The sequence below is a fragment of the Heliangelus exortis genome, chromosome 1 (assembly GCF_036169615.1).
Source record: "Heliangelus exortis chromosome 1, bHelExo1.hap1, whole genome shotgun sequence".
NCBI classification, from domain to species: Eukaryota; Metazoa; Chordata; class Aves; order Apodiformes; family Trochilidae; genus Heliangelus; species Heliangelus exortis.
The window spans coordinates 102077308-102102680 of record NC_092422.1 but is presented as its reverse complement, the minus strand read 5'-3'; the positions used below and the strand labels follow the sequence as shown (position 1 = coordinate 102102680).

The following is a 25373-nucleotide window of genomic DNA, read 5'->3' as shown; positions in this document are numbered from 1 at the left end:
AAAAATAAAAAAAATATTAACTTTCAAATTAATGCTTTTAGAGCATGTTTATACACAGTATTGTCTAGCCCATTCAATTTCTATTATTTGTCAGAGGGTGCAAGTCTGCATTTGTGGATACCTTCTGTTACAGTTGTGCTTCTCCAAAGACATAATAAAGTTGAAAAAATGCAAAAGCAAATAAGTAACTCACTACAAATTAACTGTTCTAGAGCAAATATCATACACTTATACAGAGATTTACAGAAATGGATCTTTCTTTAGTCTCAAAGTTCCAAATTACCTAGTGATGATTGCTAGTGTCCTGAAAATTTTTTCATTTGGGAATTTGGGCTAAAATTCTTGCTGTTGATATAGCCATACATAAAAAACACTGCTAGAAATAGTGAGTTGTTTTCAGTTTAGTTTGAGTTTGTTTTTAATGAAGTGTCTCATGGTTTGCAAAACAATTAAACTCTACACTGGTTTTGATTGGTTTTGAGCACCTTACTTCTACAACATCTTGAAGTTAGTGACTGTTAGCTTTTGTCCTAAGCAGTATGAAAGCCAAATACAAATAAGAGAAATAAGTTGAGACCTGAACTTAAGGTAGCACGTTTGTTTAAAAAAAAAACCAAAAAAACCAACCCCAAAAAAGCACACCACAAAAAGCTACCTTCGTGTGTTTTCAAATACTCTTTTTGTTTCAACAGAGAGGAAGCACCACAATCTTGAAAATACAGTTTATAATGTTGAAAATTATGTTCTTGTTTCGGTTTTTGCATCTTCAGATATCTTTTCCCTTTCAAAGTGTCCTAAAGTATCTATTTGTTCTTGAGACTTTCAAATTACAAAATCCATTAAACTGGAGGTGGAATTGCTGGAGAGAATGTCACTAATGGTCCACAGCTCTTTTTGCACTCCTGGAGGAGTAATTCAATAACCAGAGCTCTCAGGTGGATCTGCCTACCCTTTATCCTCCCAGTGAAAATCCCCAGAACATCATGAGGGGTTTTAATCTGCAATGCTTTTAGTAGAAAATGAACTGTGACATGGTAATGTTCTACATGAAGAGAATTCAGAGTGACACAAACCTTTTTGGAAGGAAGTCTTTATATAAATATTTATTTATTTATTTATTTTTATCTGTCCCTGACCACTGTGTCCCCTGTAGGACTGAAGCATTTAACTCTCATAGGGACACCATGTTTTAGTAGCTTGGAGCTATGGCATCGTTCTCCGGGTCCTTAAGAGGTTTTTTCCTTCCCTCAGCTCTGATGCCTTGCTCCTGTCTATTCCTAGCTCTTCTCTCTTGAACCCTCCTCTCCAGCTCTTCCACTAACTCCCTGCTTTGCAAACTTTCTTGTGCCTTCCACAAGCTTTTCACAGCCCTGTACGATCAGTTTCTCACAGGTAAGGGAAAAAAAACTTTTGTCCTCCAGGGCTTTTACCATCTTGCAGCAATTTACCTCCTTGCTTTCAGCCTCTAGTTTTCACCCAAACAGCAGAGTAGGATGCTGGGGAAAAACAAAACCTAGGACTCTCTTGTGGGAACAAAGACTGACGAGTCCTTCACCTTGAGAGAGTGAGAGCAATTCTAAATTTAGAAAATCAAAACTGTTCTAGTATGAAATACCTTGACTATGTTGTTTTGGGATTTTTAGATATGTGTACCAAGTATCACTTGAAGGTGCTACTTGATACCAGAGAAAGTGAGAGAAACTGAAAATATTTATCAAAGAAATGTCAAGTTTGTTTAGGTTCCATTTTCAAAAGCAACTTGCAAGTAATATTAATGAAACTTTATACCTCTTAATTATAGATATTGAGAAAAACAGTTAAAATTTTTCCACCTGGGATTTCATCTCGAACTCAGCTCTGTTCTCTTCCCAGTTCCTTCTTACAATTTCTCATTGCAACTGACAATTTCTGGAATAGGTTGATGAAAGTGAAGTTCTGTAGTTTTTATTGATTACTTAGTGTCTCATCTCTGTATGCTTTACATAATGATAAAAATTACTTATGACTTGAGAAATGTCACTAAATTACTGTAAGTAAACAATATTGTGTAAGAAATCGAAAAAAGGTTAGAAGTTTAAATAGCTCTTCACACAGAGAAACATCATCATGTGTGATGATTTTCCACTGCATTTGTAATGAATTGTGTGAGAGTCTGCTGACCTCACTGATTGGAATTTGTCTCAAAAGCACAATTTTAAAGTGAATAGCCCTGGCTAGGGTGGAATGTACCTGGCCTGACCAGAGCTGAGCAGGGGGTGACACCTGGAAAGAGATAAGAACTAAGAACTAAGGGCTGGGTGGAGACTGCTCCCCTTTTCTGAGGGCCTTCAATGCTGGGATATCCCTCCAGGCATGATTATCCTGGCCAGGGTGGAGAAAGCCACCTGGATTGTGTCTGGAATCCACCTGGATTGTGGCTCCGGCTGGAACAGAGTGGGGAGGAACTCGGGGGTATACCTGGGGCTGTCCATGTTGTGGCTGTTTGGTTGTTTCTTGAGCCACTGCCATCTTGCATTGTACCCTGTCCAGGATCAGCGTCATCTCAAAGAAACTCTCTGGGCAGCTCGACCCCTGGTGGTGACTCTCTCTTTCTCCCTCTATCTCTCCCTCTCTCTCTCTAATTCTTTCTTCCCACTTTTTTACCCCTTTTTCTCTCCTACTTCTCTCTCTCTCTCTCTCTCTTATATCTTCTTTTCCTCTCTCCCTCTTTTGCTTGGCTCTATCATTTTGCTGTGTCAATTGTCAAATAAAAGTCTGGTTGTACCCGACCCTTCCAAGGTTGGACTTTGTCTCATGGATCCAAAACAAAATAAATTTTAATGTTACCCCAGACCATAACAAGTTGACACTGATCATGCAATACTGTTGGACGAACAGAATCTTTTTGAGATTCTGGTCTGGAACACCTGGTCTTAAATGCTTAGTAAAGCTAGTGTTAAATAGATGTCAAAGAATCAGGAAACATGACTACATCTAGATCACAAACGTTTCTAAATCAAAATATGGACTTTATATTCAGAATCACGGGAAATGAAATGTTGCTTCTATAAAGGATTCTTTTCAACGCCTTGAAAGGCTGTAGTTCTTCAAAGCACTTTTATCCTTGGACACTTTATACTTCCTTTTTATTTGCTATATGCTGTTCTTCTGAACACCTCAAATATCTTATAAATAATGAATTAAGCTTTACAGAAATTTCTATCTTGTATAGACAGTATTGGAACCAATTTGCCAGGGAATAAGGTGAAACATAAAGAGAGTTAACACTGTATCTAGTTTTTGAAGAGGCAGAAAAGAGAAAAAGGACAAATTAGAAATAGAACCATGACCATATGACATCTAACATTGTTTAGCTATCTTTTAGCAATCAAAAGAGTAGCATTAGCTTCCCCTCCCCTCTAAAAAAAAAAAAACCTTAATAATATTTGCTATGTACACATTCATATCCCAATCCATGTTTTGATCTACACCTTTACCTGTAAAAGTAAACTAATATTTGACCATTCATTTAAATTCTTAAATACTGTGTTTTTCTGTCATGTCCATGTTGTTTATTAGTTGCCACCAACAAATGGAATGATCAGTGTGCATCAGGTGTGTGCATCAGGAACTGACACTTTCTTTATTATTTTTTATCTTATTTTTTCTGAAGAGATAGCTGGAATTTTAGGATATGATCTGGGTGCAAACCGTTGATCTGATTGGTTTTGAAAAAATTAATTCTCAGAACTTTTCATAATACCTATGGGGCATCCTAGCTGTTTAATTATGAAAATGTTTGAAATGTTTGTGAATAGTTCTGTGGTTTTATTAAGCATATAATTATTCATAAATAATGACAAATTTCTGTTGGCTTAATTTTTGAGTAAATAACACTTCTTAGTCAGTTTTTTGTATTTATATCAGAGGTCCTTATCTAAAAGTGTTGGATGATTTTCGTTGAAGTTACAGCAAGAGTCCTTGAACAATGACTCTTGAAAACAAACTGATAGGATGAGCTCTGTCTATTCCGTGATCAGTACATTAGGACCTGTATTTTTCTGAAATTGAAGATTGTGGTAATTCATGCGCTGTCTTACTTTGCCCAGAGACTTTTGTATTGCAAAAGTAGTAGTAAGCAGCACTCTTAATGTTTTATTTGTATTTCAATCAAAGCTGCTGTTCTTTGTTCTGGTTGTTAAGCTCTGATTCTAATGTAAAAGTAGGAAAAAGATGACACATTCATTGTTCTGCATGGCAGTACAATGGAAAAGGTAAGAAGCTCATTACAAACACTGGGCCACTCCATGGATTACCTAACAGTCAGTGTTTCTAAACCCTGGTATGTTTCCTGGAAACTCAGCTTTTCCAACTCATTGCCCTCTTGTTCTTGTTTGAATACAGAGACTGGGGGTGATCAGTCACTCTCCAACTGCACCTGGAACTTCTGGTGCTTAAGAAACACACCTGAGACCCCTCCTGCCCAGATCATAAGCTCACTTTGAAAGTTATCAAAGATGGCCTCTTGCAGATTGTGTTCATCATGGTAACATACTGACCAAAGTCAATCATCTTGTGCCCTTGTAAATATCAGTCCTGAAATGCATTTTGGAGGCCTCCAGGACTGCAGCAACCTGCTGCCCCATGTGTCAAGAAGAAAGTTGGCCTATCTGATGGCAAAGAGTAAGTAGTTGGCTACTTCTCCTGTATGAAGTGAATAGATCAAATTATATTAATTTACTATAATTTGATCCAGCAGATTAATTGGCTATATTTCATTGCAACTTATTTTTGTGGAGTTTGGGGATCATTAGGTACCAAAACATAACATCTTAACATAGGTTAACCCCTATATCTGTGTGTTTATGCATGCAATTTAGTTTAGAAACTTTGTTAAATCTTTAACTGTACTTGATTATAACAAATTATTGCTTATTGATTTCGTACTGCTAGAAAATATTACAATAGAAATTTGTTATGTCAATCAACCTCAATTGCTATTCCGTATTACACCAAGCTATAATTATGTGTTAAATCATCCCATTAAAATGCTTATACCTAAATCCTTTAGTCACAAATCATTGACCAGGTCTGGGACTAGAAGTGGATTCAGCTGCATCCAAACTCTTTTCTGAGAAGGAATTTAGAAATAGGAGTGCCTTCCTCATTTCTTTCCCTGATTTTTGGGCAAATCACTCCAACCCATTGCTGACTCAGTTTCTCCTATCACTACATAAACAATTTCATCTGACTCCCATGTAAGTCACTGCAATCCGATTCCAACCCCTACACATCCCTTCCACATAGTAATACAGTGAACCTTGCCATCAAAACCTGTTAAGTTGAAATTTCATAAATCTATATTAAAATCACCTTATCATTGTATCTTTGTCAGTGATTCCTTAAGCAACCTTAAAACCTTGCATTCCCATCTATTACGCTGTATCACATTCATGAAGGGCAAATATAAAGAAATCAACCCCCAGTTACTGTAGAAGCACTGTAGAGTCTGATTTGGCACAATGAGTGGCATTTATACCATTAAGAAGTGCAGGCCTGGGACCTAAGAATTTTTTAAGATATTCTACATTTCTTTTTTTTTTTTTTTTTTTAATTCCCTGTTGTTTACATGTTTTCAGTTGCTCCATGTGAGCCATGGAGAAATAAATCTTAATGGTACCCAAAAAAACCATTTAAAATTGTAAAACTTTAAAATTGTAAAATCCTATTTTTTTAATGTGTATTATAGTACCATTAAAAGCTACTACATTAAACAGATAAAACTAGGCTTATTTCTATTAGAGCTCTTGATCCTTCTTTTCTTTCCTTCATTTCCACCCTGACAGGTCAAAAGATATCAGTCTTAGACTTGTCAGAGGAGCTGGATTGCATATTGCTATTTCTGGGCTTCAGGCCAGGGTAAATTTCAAAGTAGAGGGAAAAGTGAATTTTTTGCAGGCAGCCTGGATGGTATGGTTCTTCTTTTGTTTATTCTCTAATTTTAGTAATTCTTGGATGCTTGAGTTGCTCAATTCCTATATTCTGGAAAATTCTGGAAATTCTAGGAAATTCTGGGAGATTTAAGGCAGAGCAGGAATGTGTATGTAATGAAATTCAGTTTATCCTTCGGCAGTGATTTATGAATCATAGATAACAGGAACACATAGTTCATTAATTATTAACTGTACACTGAACTGATTAAAACAAAATAAAAATTGCATTTTGTTGTTCCTATTCATTTGTTTCCTATGTTGTCTGATGTATGCCAATAACCCTTAAAAGTCTTGAGTTTATTTCCTCTCTTGAGTTTATTTCCTCTCTGTGTTATCCAAAGGAAGAGAGAAGACAGTGAAGTTTTCACTTCTGCTACTCAAATGCTCTCTATTTCCCCTTTGTATTTTGATTTTTTTGATAGCTAATGATTATTTTTTTTACCAAATTAGACTTCATAAAAGAAATACAATTATTAAATAAAACATTTTTTTAAATTTTTTTTTTTTGTGGGGGCATGTTTTGTGTGCTTTTGCTTTGTTTTATTAGATAGACGGGAGACATCCAGGATGGTTTACTTTATCACTGTTTTCCTCCAGTTGTGCAAATTTTTCGAAATATAGCAAGGTATTTAATTTCTGTTTAGATTATTTTTATCAAAATATCTGATTTTAACCCTAATTGGGGATTTTTCCCTATAGTTGGGAAAAAAAACCCAAACCAAACAAAAACCCAACAAACAAAAAAACCCAAGAAAACACCAGATCAAAGTTTGCACACATATTTACAGGAGTTTCAGGGTGGGAGTGGTGGTGGGCTGAGGAGGGTTGTGCCAATTAGTACAACAGTAGATTTTTTTTAAGCTGAATTCTACAGCAGTGTATCCCCCATTGCTGTTGTTTTGGAGAAAGCTTGTATTGACAAGACATCTAGAATTGTTTAAAAATATCATCTGTATCATGAATTAAGTAAATTTTTCTGTAAAATATTTACCACTCCTTCTGGCAATTCTGTCTCTAATTTTTTATAGGTAACTACAGCCTGGAACAGATTTTCTGACTTTTTTTATGTAAAAGATCAATGACCAAGTGCAATGTAATAAAGGCTGTTGTCTTTGCACTTTGGGTCAAGCCCAGACCAAACTGTCTACAACTATATTTTTTTAAAATGTGCCTAGACAACTTTTGTCATGTTTTGATAAATAGATCACTGTTTCCAGTGCCTTACATCACATTTTTTCTCTCTCTAAGATATAAAATAATGGTCCCATGAGGCAGATTGTCTTTGTTATACTTTGGTATGTGTTAAAATTGGTTTATGACCGTGCTTCTAAAATATGTTTTAGAATTCTTTTGCTATAATTTTCTTTTTCCCTTGAAAATGATGTAATACTTTATGGTCATGCATATTTATATCATCAGGGTTTTTTGGTGCAGGAACAAGGCTCCTATTTCATACGGGATCATGAGATGTTTGTCACAAAAATTGTACTAAAATTATGCAACTTTGAGCTGGTTTTAACCAAGAAGAAAATACATGCTAAACAAGTTCTGATTTTTGATATTGTGATGATCTCAAATCCAAAATTGATTTTTCTTCTTGCCATAAGTCTAAACATCCATAATTTTCTCTATATTTTACTGCCAATTTAATCTTCCTGACTAAAGTTGTAGGAAAGCAATAATGCAAAATGATTGCTACTGTCCATTATACAATTTTCTTCTCAAAACCTCTCGATTATTTGTGCCAGACACATTCCTGCTATGTTTTTGGTAGGTATTTCAGCAGGAGAAAAATGTTTCTTGTTCACTTATTTAACACACATGCCAATACTCATTAGATTGCATCATGACAGGAAAGAATCATGCAAGGGTTCTCCCCCTGTAGCTGCCTTTAAATATGGGTTATTCTCATTTCACATGTCAGTGTAATGAAGCTAATAGGTCTTTTCCTTTATTTGTGCTGAGATCAGCATCTCTTACGCTGGATTGTGAATGGCCTGGGCTGCTGCAGAATGTTCATAGACAAACATCCCCCTCCTCTTCCCTTGGAAAATGGAAGTAATTCTAATTGAAATAACACAGCAGCAGAAGGACAATTGGCCTGGGGCCCATAAAAAAATTCAAATATTACTTTAAAAATACAGCTGCATTTGTGTTGTCTCCCTGTATTTCAATTACACTGCTATGTAGCCTGAATTTAGCTCATTTAATGTTTTTATCACAGGTTGCATTTAATTCAGTGTGTAAGTTGCCAAACTACAAAGGGGATATCTCTCTGATTCACCTGTCAGCTCAAAATTTAGTCAAATCTTTGGTGTGGAGATCCTCTGGTTACATCAGAAAATTTCACTTTTTCCCTTGAGGTCATCTAAGGGAAAAATTGAGCCAGTGCAGAAGATGATCAACATTCAACCTGCATTTCTAACCTGCATTTTCAACAATACACTGCTGCTCTGGCTGCTTCTTAATGTTAGCTCCTCTTCCTAGAATTTTTATTTTAGAGTCTGGGCTGGTATTCCTCTGAAGAACTTAGATAGTGGGGAATGCTCAGGATAGCTGAAATACTTAACCTAGCTCTCCAGCTGAGACATCCACTGGTGCAAGGGAAATACCTAAGTGACATGAAAACCAATGGAACTTTTCTCAGCTTACTTAAGATGGATGAAAAAGTGCATGGCAAAGCACCATAGCTGGCAGCTCCTAATTATCATGCTTGCACTAGGTCTTCAGTGCATCAACCAGTTAGGTCAAAAGCTCACTGTAGCTTAATTTTTCCTCCTTAGCCTCCCAGAGCTATGTATTCACTTCTGACTCTCCCCTTTTTTTAATTAGTTTAATGAGACACCTACTTAAAGTTTTGAAATCCTATAATCCTGAGCCATAATTTCTCCTGATGTCAGGAGCCTGACTACACACCAGGATTTGCTGTCTGGGAAAGAGCACTCTCAAATAGTAGGATCAATGCTTGATTTGTCTCTTGTACATCTGAAAGTCCTAAAGACAGAAATAAGTCAAAAGAAAACAGGCAGATACAGTGTGGTTTAGTATAATTTTGACTTCATATGATTTCATATTCTATTTTTTTTTATGTCTGTGTTTGCACACATGCACAGTGTCCACAAGAGTCCATCAGTCATCTCTCGTCATGAAAGAAACCTTACCAGCTTGGGTTTGCAAACACATTAAGCTATGTGTTTTTAGTAATTCTAGTACTTCTACTTCCCTGGTTCTAGTAGAAGACCCTGGTGATCCATTGCACCTTTGAGCACTGCGTGTATGTATGTGTCTGTATATATCCATCTTTAAAGATCATTTGGGTAAACTGAACATGCACAATTCTGTGGGCCCTGATGGGATGTACCCATGAGTGCTGAGAGAGCTGACCAATATTTTTGCTTTACCACTCTCCATCATAGTTGATAGTGAGGAAAAGGAAAGCTGCCTGAGGACTGAAAGCCAATGTCACTCCAATCTTCAAAAAGGGCAAGAATTAAAATCCAGGAAACTACAGACCAGTCAGCCTTACTTCCATCCTTGGAAAAGTGATGAGGCAGCTCATTTTGGAGGTAATCTCTAAGCATATGGAAAAAAGGTTGTCAGAGTACCCAGCATGGATTCACAAAGGGTGAATCATGTTTGACAAATCTGATAGTCTTTTATGATGGTGTGACTGAATGGGTAGATGCAGGGAGAGCAGTGGATGTTGTCCTTGACTTTAGCAAGGCTTTTGACACTGTCTCCCCTAACATCCGTGTGGGTAAGCTCAGAAAGTATGGGTTACAGGAGTGGAAATGTAGAGTCCTGCATCTGGGGAGGAATAACACCATGAACCATGGTTAGGCATTGACCTCCTGGAATGCAGCTCCATGGAGAAGGACCTGGTGGACAATAAGTTATCTATGAGAAAGCAATGTGTCCTTTTGGCCAAAAAGGTAAATGTGTCCAGCAGGTCAAGGGAGGTTCTCCTCCCCCTGTGCCCTAGTGAGACCACATCTGGAGTAGACTATCCAGTTCTGGGCTCCTTGGTCCAAGAGGGGCAGAGATAGACTAGGAAGACTACAAAGGAGGATTGTGAGAATGTCCACGGGACAAAGCGGCGTCTGTCTTGTGAGGAAAGGCTGTGAAAGCTGGGGCTGTTTAGACTGGGGAAGACTGAGAGGGGATCTTATTAATGTTTTTAAGTATCTGAAGGGTGGGTGTCAAAAAGAAGGGGACAGTCTTTTTTTCAGTGATGCATTGTGATAGGACAAGGGGCAGTAGACATAAACTGGAATGCAGGAATTTCCACCTCAATATGAGGGAAACCTTTTTTACTGTAAGGGTGGTGGAGCACTGGCACAGGCTGCCCAGAGAGGTTGTGGAGTTTCTTTGTCCAGAGACTTTCAAGACCTGTTTGGATATATTTCTCTGTGACACATCTAATGGGTTGTTAGTGGAAGCCTTTTTTTTAAAATGGCCATTAAATTGTAAGGACTTAAAGGAAAGATTTTCCAGTTTGCAAAATCTGAGATAAGCTCCTTTCTCCTTAACATCCGTGATTAGCACAAATGTGCTTTTCAGTTCTATTAACTTTTTTGAGATCTAAGTGAATTTATTTAGAGGTTTTTATTGAAAATGTATAAGATAGAGCCCTTTGCATGAATACTTGCCTAGTAAAGATTAGGTAATGATGTTGAATTAATCTATGTAAAAAAAAAAAAAAAAAAAAAAAAAAAAAGGTAGAAAAACCTGTCATGTTTTCAGACTTGGCCCAGGTACAGCAGAAATATTTTCATTTATTATCCAAGTGCTTAGAGGATTATTGAACTCAAATTCAGCAGGGCTGAAATCTCTCATCATAATTTATTACATAATAGGATTACCTTAAAAGAGAGCTAGATGGTACAGCTGGTCAGTACAATAGGATACATTTCTGTAGGTCTGAGCTTAAATCTGAACTAGGGGCACAAATGCATTGTGTTTGCTGGTCTAAACATAAGTCCAAGTAGATGTTTGTTTATATTCCATACAATCTGGCATTACTCTATGCAGCTGGCAGCCTGTTCAGTAAAGACCCAAGACTCAACTAGCAGTTTTGGATAGAGAAACACTGGCACAGCTGTTTGGAGAACCTGATTTAGCATGTCTGAACTGTTCTTGGCTTTATCCAATATGAGTAGTTTTTCACTTCCCTGACTGCTGAAATTTATCAAATTCACACAATAAATTAGTAGAAAACGAAGAACAGTACCACTGGAATTCATCTGAGCTATGTTGTCTAGTTGTTATTCCTACTTATAATTGGGATAGAAAAACTGGCTTAAATGAAATTTATTAATAAAACCCTGTGTTGCAGTATTCAAGTAGCTTAGTCATCGCTCAGAATTAGCAAATAAGAAAGAATAAGATTCCAATAACATCATTAACCTTGCGGTGTTGAATATTATAGGCCTGCTTTTTGACTACTTTTCTTTTATGTCTACACCTCTCCAAAGTAGCAAGAAATGCTCTGAATGAAGACAGCAACGTTTTATGCAGGTGCAAACAAGCGCATAACATGTAAGAAAATCTGAGTGTTGGTACTCTGGATTCTGTGAGAACCAAAATATATTATCCTATGCATTTATTGAAGACAGGAGGATAGAAAAGGCTTCTATTTATCTGGAAGGTACATTAAAAGATAAATTTTTGTTAGGTAGCACAATGCAAAAGTGGGAGGCAAAAAGCCTGCTGTTGCCTGGCAGTGTCCATACCATTGTGCCTTCCTGATTCATTCTATCTGGGTTGGCCTCTCGTCTCTGGAGTGTAATTGATGTTGTATAGCTGTGAGGACCTGCCTTTTTTTATTTTTTATTTCTAGCATTTCCAAACCTTGACTTGTTTTAAAGTCCTCTTCGAACAAAAAGAATCGTTATGTGCATAGATTTCAGAAGAATCAGTTCTGAGTTTTTAGGACACAATCTATAGTTACAGTAATAGGCTGGGAAAAATCTGTTTAACTTTGTGCTAGATATAGTTTAATTATATTTTCTTTCTCTGTTACTTCATCTCGAAGTAATTTCTGTAATATGTTATGTGGATATTATAATAAGGTACACCATCTAGAATAAAAGTAAGCAAGGAGAATAATTTTGAGATATAACAATACCAAATTTTTTTCTGCAGGAATGCAAAAATGTTTTCATTTTTCACTGTTGCCATAAATATGAAAATTCCTGAAAATTGACCCCTCAGTTCAAGAAGGACAGGGAGAGTCCATCTACTACTTGGGAGAGTCCATCACAGAGCCTCTAAGATGATTTAGGGAGTGGAACATCTCTGTTATAAGGAAAGGCTGAGGGAGCTGGGGCTCTTCAGCTCCTCTTGGAGAAGAGGAGAATGAGGGGTGACCTCACTAGTGTTTCTTTATAAATGTGTAAAGGGCAAGAGCCAGGAGGATGGAGACAGACTCTCTTCTCAGTGATTACCAGTGATAGGGCAAGGGGCAATGGGTAGAAGCTTTAGCATAGGGGGTTCCACTTAAAAATAAGGAAAAACTTTTTTTCTGTGAGGGTGACAGCACTGGAACAGCTGCCCAGGGAGGTTGTGGAGTCTCTTTCTCTGGAGACATTTGAAACCCACTTGGATGTGTTTCTATGTGACCTTCTGTAGGTGACCCTGCTCTGGCAAGGGGGGTTGGACTACATGATCATTTGAGGTCCCTTCCAACCTCTGACTTTCTGTGATTTCTGTGAGGTAGCAGAATTTATACAACCAAATTTTAATGTTTTATTCTGACATTGGGCTTCACCTTCTATAGAATGAAGTGAGAGCACTGTTTTTAGCAGATGAATATTTAATGTCAAGCTGACTAAAAAATTTTGTTTCTTTGTGTTATATAAGTTGAAATTTCTCACCTTTTCTAAAACAAAGGTTGTATTATCATGTCTTACAAGAAGAAATTCTAGTTTGCATGTCCTCCCCAAAAGCAAAAACATCATATCGAAGCAAACTGAACTCAAGCTACAGAGAAAGCTCAAATTGTTAAAACTTTAAAATATAAAGAATTAGAACAGTTTACCTAGTAACAAATAAGCTCTGTCATCACTTTAAAGTTCTCAAAAAAAATTAGCAAAAGGAACAAAGAAGACAAAAGGACTGAAATAGTACATCTGGTTTCTAAGTTTCTAAGTGCAAAAAATAGAAACTCAAACTCTCTCTTAGCCTGAAATAATACATATTTATTTTGCTAGAGGAAGAGTAACAGACTGAGTGTTACTTTATGGTAAACACTCTTACCCAGCAGCATGAGAAACTTCAAGTCTAAGATCACACAAATCAGAACTGAGCTCTCCTCTGGCCCATCCAGCCTTCAGCCTTGCTCAGACTTTGAAAAGGACTCACTCGCTCCATGGTGTAGGGAAGGAGCCATGAATCCTGGTTAGTACTTGCCAGCCACCTAGAAAGAAAAAAGCACTCACATTCTTTTCATATGTTCACAGTATTTTCTACTGTCCACTTGAGGAGGTTTTTTTCATTTGCTGGCTTCTGTGACTCCTCTTCATGTATTTTTAGTTTGTTGATGTATAACTAATGTACTGTGAATAAGTCATTAATCCACAGAAATGTAAACATTAAGTACTTTTAATATTTCCACTGTGAACATCTTTCTAAATATTTGAGTGAATTTGGGCATTAGGTTTGTATTTTCATAACATTTTCTGAGTAAGATTATCTGATCTGTAATATGTGGGTAAAGAGATAGAGCCCTTTAGGTTAAAAAAACCCATAAAATCTACAGATGTTGAAATGTGTGGTTCTTAAGGATGGATTTGCCACATATATGACATATGTATCAAAAAAAAAGACTAATATTGCTGCTTTATAAAAGATTTGAAAAATGCAAGTAATAAGTTCTATAGTATCATTAACTTTCACATATCCCACAGCTTCAGTTACTCTTAGATACCTTGGTGCGTTGCACAAATCAAGTGCTATTAGATAAAAAAAGGTTGTGCTGAGTCTCCGTTATTTAAGAAATCTGTAGTAATTATTTGAAGTTAAAATTTGAGTTGCATCTGATATGTTTTGTAGTTTTATTTCCAATAAGAAAAGCAAACTTTTTTTTTTTTTTACAAAAAAATTGTAAAGCAAGTGAAAAAATAAGAGTTTCGATAAACTATACACATATGTGCATAGGTATGTGAGTGTATATATACTTTCTTCCTTTCAGAGGGAATCTACAGAAACAGAAAAATCTATGAACATCTGGATTTTGACTTGTAGAAACATACTTTTATGAACTGCTATGATTGAGCTTTTGCTGGAACATATGTTTATTTATTATTCCCCCAAGTGTCTGTGCACTAATGAAGTACCTACCACTGTATAAACAACACAGGAACATATGAAACGTGACAATGAATGTTATGTTAGATAGACAGAAAAATTAGTAAGCTATTTGTGTTACTTTATTTGTTGTTTATTTTTGGGGTTTTCTTTTTATTCACTAAAAAAAAAGTCGTATTTTTAATTTATTAGCTGGGATATGATCTCATTTCGGAGATCCAACCATGATCAGGTTTTCAGTATGTTGTGTTGACCCTATACAATTTTTAATGTATATGCAATGAAAAATAACATTTATTAAAAATCATTCAAATATTGGGGAGCTCACAGTAACAGCAATCGTGCAGATTTTTAGAAGATGTAGCCCTTAATTATTGCAAATTTAGTTTTACTTATTTGGAATTTTGAACCCTTGGGGTTTTTTTTATAAAATAACCCATAAGTATTAACTGATCATCAGCTTACGTAAAAAGCAGTTCCTTGGGGAACATTGGGAAATGAGGATATGGTGTTGATCAGAGCCTGCTTGTCTGAGAGGCCTCTTTGTGTGGCAGAGATCATGCACTGCATTAGAAAGTGCTAATAGTCAAACCATGATATTCCCTCACCCCATTAAGCCTGAAGGAGTATCAGAAATTGCCATCTGTCTCTCCATGTGCCCCATTTTTGTCGAATTCACTCCGTCCTCCCAGTTTTTCATCCTTCTTTTTTTTCTTGGTTTTGTTGCCACCACCAACAGTCCTTTCATCCTTCCTCCCTTTGGAACAGAAATCTTCATTTTAGCTTTTCTCCCTTCTGCTTCTACATGCCCACAGATGCTAACAACAGCTCTTTAGGTTGATGACAAGTCTCTGCAAAAATCAGGCAGAAGCAGTGCTAAAAAACCAAGCAGATCTTGGTAGCAGCCTCCAATTTTTCTCTCCCTTTCTCCACAGCAGTTACCACCTGCCCTCCCTCTGCAGAACTCTGTGAATGTACTGATGTTCATCTAAAGAATGGACCTAGCAGAGGCAGTTTTCAGCAATGTGTGGATTAGTGTCCTAAACTAATTAAAATTTCATTTATTTTAATTTATGAGACTAACAAAACATCTGAAACGTAGATAAATATTCTGCTGCTGTTCAGTGTAGGTAAAATGCCTGATGTGATGTGTGTAACAAGATTGACTTATGTCATGTTAAACATAGAATATTGAAATAAGTAAATAAAATGCTACGCTATATATTTTGGGTGAAAATGCAATAAATATTCTAATTCATAAGGCAACACATTCTCAGACTGAGTGAAGATAAAAAATAAGTAATTTTCTATGCTTGAATGTCTGTGCAATATTGCAGAGAAAAGGTGAATAAGTAGAGTTTGTTTTTATTGCAAAGACAAGATTTGGATACTGTATGCTGTGCAGGAAAATCAAATAAGATGTTCTGTCAGAAAGATAAAAAATAAATAGCATTAGTTCTCCAGGCTGATTCAAAGCTATCAAAAATATGTCCAGTCTAACATAGATGGCATTTAGATATAGCACAGATGAATATTTAGTAACATTCTACAGAGACTGAAAGGATGGCTTTTGTTTTACTAAAAACTTGAAGACATGATGTTCAAAATGTTTCCTTTGTTTGGCATCAGAAAGTATTAAGATCATTTTGCCAAATAACATACACACAAAACTATCAGGGGATGAACCCTACTGACAGGCTTTGAGTTAGAAGATTAGTTTTGAATGAACAAAACTTCAAGTAATTTGCTAGGTCTTTCAGTCAAATGTAGAACAGATGCTTTCCAAATAGTGTAATATATACTATAGTAAGTGGCCTTAAGGATTTTAAGGTGAAAGAAAAAACTATTTTAGGGGCAACTGGCAGGTGGTAACAACTGAAATACGAATTAAATTCAAAACTTGTTTTTCAAGACAAAAACAAGTGTGATTTAGATTGGTAATGAATGAACATTCTCAATGAGGCAATTGCATTAAAAGCAGCAGTGTGTACTTTCCTAAGCAATAGAATGCAACTTTGATTAGTCCTTCACAGTGTCTTTACCAAGGGGTGCCAGAATAGGAGATATTTTCCTTTATGAATCAATAATCATTATACTGGCATGACCCACCTGTGGGTCTCTGTATAAAGGTACCAGAATCTGTTCCTCATCTCTTATGTGATTCTGTTTGCATCTACACTGGGAGAGTTGTATGCTGTGAAGATCATGTTCAGCACAGTGGTCACAAGGTACAAGAGAAATACTGAGTAAAGCAGACTTCTGTCAAACTCCTGGGTATGAGAGGTTAACAAAGAGTGCAGGATATAGTATATTGACTGCACCAAGCTTGTTACAGAAAGGCAACTTTACAGCACAGACAAGACCTCAGGGTATGCTGACTGTGCAGTTAAGAGTGCAGTGATACCTCCCTCCCTTGTCACTACTTCATCCCACTGTGTGTTTTGAGCACTGACTCCGAGTCATCAAAGAGTCTGAGCACATGAGAAACAGACTGTCTTTATTATTCAGTTTAAAAGCATGTGGTTGTAGTCTCTGTTGAATCAGGACTTACCTGTTAGAACTGACACTGGTATGGAAAATTACCTGGCTCTGCAAACAGATGAAGAAGAGTACTGTTATATAAGTGATATTAAAAACAACATTGACAAAAAAAAAAAGGAATAGAAGAGAGGGTTCTTGAAAAATTCCAGCATGGCATGAACAGGAGGGAATACAGAGTCATAAGAAAAATATTAGTTTTTACATCAGATAAATTGTGCACCCGAATCTCAGTGTTCATTTAACAGGAAAGTAACTTTCTGGTTGATAAGAATGCAAAGAATATCTTGAAAGCATGAACCGGATGGTGGGTAATGTACTTTGTTAGGCTTCAGTAGTAAAGCCTGAAAACCACAACATTTGTATATTTTAGCAACCCATTCATTTCCATGCTGCATTCATCTAGCTACCAAATGATAAGTCAAAAATGTACACCACTGTTTGGCTCTAACTCAGCAACAGCTAGAAGCAAAGAGATGACTGATTACAATATGAAGAGAATATATCTGCAAAGAATTAGTTCTTTGTTGTCACACAGGAGATGACAGGAGATTTGGAAATTATAAAAGAGAGACCACTTCTTTTCTTCTCTGTTTAGGGAGAAATACGGCCCAAGATTCTTGGTAGGATTAATCTTTTCATTTTGTTCTAATAAACCCAGCGAAACGCACAAAGTGAAAAAATAACATTCAAGTATATTAAGTCAAGTCCATCAGAACAAAGCAGTGATACTACTTTTATCATACATATATTTAAGTTCTACTTATTGGAGCTCAAGTTTGACATTCAAAGTCAGCAAAGCTGGAAAATCATCCTTAATATTTTTTCCATTCTGTGCCTCATGATTAATATTCAGTAATATTTCTTATGGCAATTACTTTCCTCTTGTCACCCTGTATAATACCTGTTGTTTACAAACTATTAAAAGGTCTATGGAGGGCTACTCTTTTGTGTCCATGACTCAAAGCTACAGCTATCTGTGTGTATAGATTGTTTGTCTAGCTGTGCACTTGCAGAGCCAGAACAAAATATGGAGTAAGACAGGCTGTTGGTTAAATCAATAACCTCTTACCTTATCACAGTCATGCTGGTTCCTACCTTGATCTGTCTGTTTTAATAATGTGTGGGGATATAACCATCTTTAAAAGCTTCAGAGAAGAACTAGAATATACATTTATAATACGTAGTACTTACTTTCCCACTATATTCTTTATCTAACTTCAAATAAAATTTGATTTAGGCTGTGGTGTCCAAACTTGGTTGCTGTGGTCCTTTCTTCTTTTGTATTTCTACTTGGAATTGGAAATATAAATCAGTAAAGAAGTAGCAGAATTTGGGATCTAATGTTTTAAGCTTTCAATTTGAATATGTAAGACTTCTAGAATGATTTGTTGTCACTTGTTGCTGTTCAATATACAGTGTTTCTGAATGTGTAAAATTCTTCTTTTTTAATAATATCGTTCAGTAATACAGTCAATCTGGAAAAAAAAAATTAAAAAGCAGCTTTGATTACACGTTTTAAGGACAGTCTTTGGAAAAGTAAAGTATTATCTTCTATACCATGATTATGAAGAAGGCCAAAGAAGAGTAAGATTAGAACTCATATGAGTATCCTAGCAACAGCACTCACATAAAGTGAGGGGCAGAAAATAGTACAGGAGGGACAGGCAAGTTAGAGAAGGCTGTCACCTGAATTTTGCCACAATACTTGCTATAAAGTTTCAATTTCTTGTTGAAAAAAAATTGAATCAACTATTCTAACCCTTCCCAATGTTTGTTTTCAGCTGAAAATATGTGGATTTGGCATAACTGCCAACTAATTTTTCAGCAAAACATTATTAACCAAACTCTATTCTGTCAGTCTATTCTAGATTAATGTAAAGTGCCTACATTTTATATATGTGTGTATTCCTATATAAATGTACTTTAAAACAAGCAAGGAACTTGTCATAAATTTAACATCTTACTTATTCAGTCATTACGTGATAAAATAAATCAAATGTAACAGGGGAAATAACTGCATATCTTCTTCACAGTTGCATGGTAAATATTTTATGCCACAAAAATGTTCAGAGATATCGGCAATATTTCTTTTATAACAAGAAAACAAAGAATCATTTTGAGTACAGTCAAACGAACAAGTGTGGTGTTGTGTTGCTTTATCATCTGTGCTCTGTGTAATACATTCTTGACCTTTCAAGGAACATCTTTCTTCTTTCAAGTGTAGTTTCTTTTTTTTAGGAGTGTGTATATCTATGGGTCAAGAAGGGGGCAATGGAATATTGCAGTAAATTGACCAACAGACAACAATGCCACTGTCTGGACAATTGAATCAGAGTTGTGCAACAATATATGCTTTATAATAAAATAGCTAAAGACTGTGCTTTGCTTCAAGCAGTAGGAAGCTGAATTTCCACAGAGAGAAGGTTAAATTCTAACTGGTTTTTTCCAAGTGTATATCATAACCCGTGATAGTTCAAGCATGAAAATGACAAATTTTTTTTACAGACCTTTGTCTGTTGTTTGTGAGGAGGGTCAGGGAGGAATTAGAGCCCATTCCTATAAAAAAGGTGTTGGGATCCTGCAGCTGTACTTCATCAGGGGCTACAGGCACTTCATCAGGGACACAGCTCAAATACCTTTATGCAAATATCAGTAGCATGGGCAATAAAGAGTAGGAGCTGGAGATGCTTGTATTCTGCACCACTGTGACCTGACTGCCATCAGAGATATGATGAAGTGACTCCTATGATTGGTGGGTTCCATTAGAAAAGTATGAGCTCTTCAGAAAGAACAGGCAGGGGAGACAGGGTAGGGGTGCCCTCTGTGTCAATGTACAATGAGAACGCACGGAGCTATAGGCAAGGGTGAAAGGAAGGGAAAGGGACATTACAGTGGGGGTCTCCTGCAGACCAATTGATGAAGAGGACCAAGAGGACAAGGTCCTTCATAGACAGATAGGTGTTACTGCTCTCTTACAAACCTTCGTCCTCATGGGGGACTTTCACCACCCTGATATCAGTTGGAGAGACAACACAGCAGGGCAAAACCAATCCAGGAGATTCCTGGGATGCATCAATGATAGCTTCCTTCTCCAAGTGATAGAGGAGCCAATGAGGAGAAGTGCCATGTTAGACCTTGTACTAACCAACAAGGAAGGGCTGGTGGGGAATGTCAAGTATAGGGGCAGTCTTGGCTGCAGTGACCATGAGATGGTGGAGTTCAAGATTCTCAGGGCAGCAAAGAAGGGGGTGTTCAGCAAGCTTGAAACCCTCAACTTCAGAAGGGCCAGTTTTGGCCTCTTCAGGAGCCTCCTTGGTAGGATATTATTGGAAAAGAACCAGGAGGGATTGGGAGCCCAGGAAAGCTGGTTGACTTCCTTCAAGCCCAGTGGCAGTCCCATCAAAAGCAGTTTCTCAATGCATGCCAAAAGATCAAAATACAAGATCATTTTGGTAAAGTTTGCTAGTGTTTTATTCACTTGTTTTTCTAGGAAAGTGAAACAGCATAAAGTGAAAAGTGAAAACAAAAAAAAGTCTCCCTACTTTGGTATCCACTTTTGCTGCTCTAGCATCTCTTGTCTCATTGTCATGTGGGAATTAATATTCAGATACTTCTTCAGTGCTTTACGTGTCAGTCTGTGGCATTCACTAAATGTTAACTTGGAGAGAAAAAAAAACCCAGATTAGTTTTTCCTTGAATGTATGAGTTCAGAATTTGAGGGAGCTTTTGAATAAAAAATGAAAGAAAAAGTTATTCCGGTTAGAAAAATACTGCTCTTGAAGTTGCAGGCTTCCTTTTCTTTTTCCTTATTCAACAGAACTCCAAGATAGGCTTTGTTTCTGATTTTGAATTACTCTAACTGATGGAAGCCAGTTTCCTTTAGGAAAACACTGGATATGTTAGTAAGACAAGCATTTATTATTTGCCTTTGGTACTAAGCATGATTCATATACAGATGCACTTTTTTTTAAGATGTGATGCCTTTTTTCCCTTAAGTAACCATAAAGTTGCAAATGAGAATATTGACTGTGATATCAAGCAGCGCAGTCATGGTGCTGACACATCACTGTACTAATTAGAAGGTCCTAAACTTAATTATTAACTTTTCATTCCTCTCCCCCCTTTTATTACTTCCTTATAGCTAGGTGATACACATGAGTCAAAGTGTATTGTACTTGGTGGTCTTCTTGTCCTGTTGTAAGAATAGCCCTAAGTATAAGAAAGAGAATGTGGATCCTCATCCAGCAGGCATTTCAGTGAGGAGTTGTTTTGGTATCCTCTCCCACTGCTTCCCCCATCAATTTCAAATGCAATTTGCTTCCTAGCTAATGAAAAGCAAGGAAACAGAGAACAAGAAGTGAAAGTCACTCTATCTTGATTCTCCATAATTTTTTTTTTTTTTCGATATTGCATTAAAAAAATTGGTCCTTGTGGATCTATAATAACCTAGGCTGTATTAGGAGCCACTTCTTAGGTGGCAATGCTAATGCCAAGTAGGGGGAAAAAAAAACCAAAACTAGGTGTTACATCAATATTACTTATGCTTAATTAGAAAAAAACTTTCTCACTTTCTCTTGTTAAGATATTTGCTACTGCTATAGCATCAAATAAATTGGAGTCATTATCAGCATATAAACACCACTGTAGCAGACAGCTATAGTATCCAAAAATGTTTTTTTATGTCCCTACCCCAAGGCTTTCTCTACCCACAAACATTATTACTTTACCTGTAGCAGGTATAGTTTAAGGGGATACACTTGCACATCTGTATCCTGCCCACTTGGGGTACACATATGCAGTCATTTAATAAATTTACACTGCTGTATCCCATACAGGAAAATGTGTAAACAGTATTGTTGCAGGCTACCTATTCAAACCTTACCTAAAATCCTGTTAGCAGTTATTCTAGCACAGTTAGAGAATAGCTGTGTTTTGTGTACAATTTTGAGTGCCAAAAAATTACAGACAGTCATGTGGGTCAGTGCAGTCACTGGAATATAGCAATATTTTCCTACTTCTATAAGTCAAAATCCAGGTCTCATTTTCTGTGTTCCTGAGAGTTTTGGCCCATTGAGCATGCGTATGCCAACCCACATCTTCCTGCATGCCATGGGATAGTTTAACAGCATGGTATACAGAGAAAGGGGAACAAAGTTTCTATCTCATGAAAATAAAGTAAGTGACAATTAAAATTTGGAGCTGTCAGAATAGAAGATATCTTCTGAAACATTTTCAAATTTAAAATGTAGAAATACACTGTGCTCTGGTTCTGAATGTCACTTTCATTTTGGCTGTTTTGATGGCTCCTACACTGGAGAAAATTCAGAATTCCTATCATGTCAGAAGACTGATTTTTGCTGTTTTCTTTTAGGTTCACTTGCCCCAGTATGTCCAGCTGAATCATTCAAATTTGTGTTGAAGCCTACCAGACAGGTGACAGGAGGTTTGTGAGCCTAGGGGATACTTGTACTAGCAATTCATAGGCAGTGTGAGTAGCTCACTGTACCTTCAGGTCACATTATTTATTGATTTTATTTAATATGTTGTTCCTTAGGAAAAACCTTACAAGGTGCACAACAGATTTTCTTATGGCTTGAATAGCCATCAGTTTGGTACAAGTAAAAGTGATACAGTAGCAGATATCATCGCACTGCAAAGTTTTCAATATCAACAAATTCTTTTAAACAAAACCTTTAGTGTTGTGGTCTTGGAAAACCAGTGGGTGAATTACTGTTTTTATTCCTACTTAACAGAAACACAGAATGCCATTAAGCTGACTGAAAAGCAGCTGAGGAGTTGGAAAGCTAAAATGAATTTAATTTCTTATTGTTAGACCAAGTACTGCAAATTTTATAAACTTTTTTCCACCTTTTACAGAGCCAGTGCTCTGTAAAATACAGGAGATACTGAGGATAGATGTTAGTTTCCAGAGGCACTGAGATCTCTGGTGGATAGGTCCTGGTGAGACTTGCTGTAGCCTCTAAGGAGTTGCCATTTCCAACCTATTGTCCTTATCCTTTGTGGAACTTACCTTCTGTGCTGTAAAGCTCAAAGAGGGCTGACAGAAGAGGATATTTGCCTCTACTTTTTCTGCTTTTTTCAAGCAAGTAAAGACACTGGACTTTGAACTGGACTGGATGGGACAGAGAAATGGCCCTTTTTTACCCGCTCTGTCATGGTTAGCAGCTTCAAGGGAAATGGTGAGAATTAAGAAACTGGAGAAGTACCTACATTTTGAATCCTCATGGCTGGGGGATTCAGGGACAAGGGCCAATGCCTCTGAGTGTCATAAACAATAAAATTAATAAATTCTTTGCTTTAGAGTTGGCAGCTTCACGGGGTCCCCTCCTGGCATGATATAAGCTAGAGAGTGTTTCCATCTCACTTCAGGTTGATGGAAAAAACCAGCCGCTGGCAGGAAGCCAGTAACTAAAAGCAAGCTTCTTGAGCTGTAGTCTTAGTATTCAGCTCAAGGAATGCACATAGTGGTGTTATACCACCCTAGATTTGTAGTGATGGTGGATTAACACTGAGATTAAATTTCTCCTCATGTAAGTCCAGAGAGAAGTAATCTGAAGCAGAACTTTAGTCTTTCACACATCAATTTTCTGCATTAACCTAGCACTTGCTTGCAAATGAGTACTGTAACAGTAGTCCTAAGTGTTGATGTAACACTGGTATTAAGTCTTACCATAAATTATTTTTTCTTGCTATGCACTTCTCTGACATAATGATTTTTTAAATGCCTGGACCTGGTTGGGAATGGTATTTACTTGGGGTTTTTTAGCTTTTTTAAAATAAGTTTCTTTTAATAGGAAAGGAGAAAGTGAATACCAAAGAAATATTTCCTGCTTACCAGCTCAAAAAAGCTGGTAAGATACAGCACAGATAGAGCATACTGCTGTCCAAAGTGTGATGAGGCATTGATAATTGAAGTGGCAGCCTTAGAACTAAAGGAAGATTCTCATTTGAATCTGTTCTTAGTGAGCTGCATACATTATACTTTTAAATATATGTATATACATGAGCATATAATTGAGATGCATGTACATGTGGTATACTTCAAGAAAGAGTCAGAAAAAGAGATTAAGGTTAAATATCTATTTAAAAGTGGGATTTTGGAAATGCTTATTTTTCCTACATTCAAATTCAGGTGTTTTGAGAAGTTAAATAGAATTCAGTTGTTCAAGGATTACTTTGTGTACAACTTGGATTTAAATCAGAAGGCATTTCAGATCAGCTACTGTGTTCAAAGCAGTTGCTCTTAATGGATTTATACATGATATTGTTTCCAAGGTATAGCAGGCCTTCTTCTAGCTGAATTTGAAGTAGAATGTAGATTTTATATTGCCCTTGTCTAATGCATATTTTTTTTAGCAATATTGATCTACTGTTTAAATATATTAATTGGTTCAAAATTATTGGCATCGTTTAGAGAATTTTAAGTAGAGGAATGGAGTTAAGCTATGTGAAGCCATGCTTTCTATTTATTTGTTAAAGAGGAAAAATGAAGTCACTAAAGTGAAAGAGGTACTTAGAACCATCCATTCAGTGCTTTATTTGTTAAAGAAACCTGCAGATGATACTTCACTGAGGGTAATGTTTGTGTCTTGCATTATCATTATGTAGCGTTTTCCCAACAAGATAAAAAGAACATAGAATATTTATGTTGGGGGGACGTGGGGGGGGAGGGAGGGAAAGAGAAGATTTTGGTAAGCTTTTTAAGCAAAGTCAAAAGAAAACGAAACATGCTTACAGTATTTCACCCACAAACAGATGGCCAAACATAACAAATCAATAGTATGTAAATAACAGTGTTAAGAAGATCTGTTGCAATGCTTGAAAAATGACTGGTTTCTTGGCTACTACCTTCATACAGACTAAACCTTCACAGAGAAGAGTAGGATATATGTGTTTTCTTCAGAGAAACAGATGCAGTGTCTCAAAGTTGCCATCTTAATTTAGCAGTCAGGGTTTTTTTTAACAACTCCAATCCAAAATCTATAGATGACCTCTACAACTTGTAAAGGTAACTAAAGAAAGAGGCAGTGCTGGAAGTTCTGAAAGTCAAAGCAGCAGAAGGAAATGCTGTTCTGTTTTCATGAGAAATGTGAATCCCCTGCACATACGTAAATCTATAACAGAGAAGTTGTGCTGGGAACACTTGAAAATTTGAGCAGAATTGTTACAAGAGACAGATTGTGAAATTGTGAACTGCTTGTTCTGCAGCATGCAATCATAAGAGCATTGGTACAAATGTGTGGCTTCCTTTTTAAATCCACAGAAAAAACATGGGTCCAGATTCTATCTCAGTATGACACTCCTGGAAGTACAATTGATTCAGTACTTTCAAGACCTACTGTCATTTTCAGGTGTGATGCAAATAATAGTTCTAGACATATTTTGCCCCTAAAGTACACCAAGAAAGTTTGTCCATTCAAATGACCTGGTAGATCACTTGGGAGATTGTTTGTAATTTTAAAAAAGGATCATGCAAGTGACTTGACTTATGACATCAGGCTATTGATTTTAAATCTCTGACAGTGGATTCCC

At 36.6% G+C, this 25373-nt stretch overlaps 1 long non-coding RNA gene across 1 annotated transcript; it reads left to right on the top strand.

The window, feature by feature from the left end:
• The first annotated feature begins 4407 nt into the window (after window positions 1-4407).
• LOC139794544 (uncharacterized) lies at window positions 4408-22332 on the top strand. The gene is made up of 2 exons (XR_011725179.1): window positions 4408-4662; window positions 22192-22332. It is a non-coding gene; the product is annotated as an uncharacterized lncRNA (long non-coding RNA).
• The last annotated feature ends 3041 nt before the right edge of the window (window positions 22333-25373 follow it).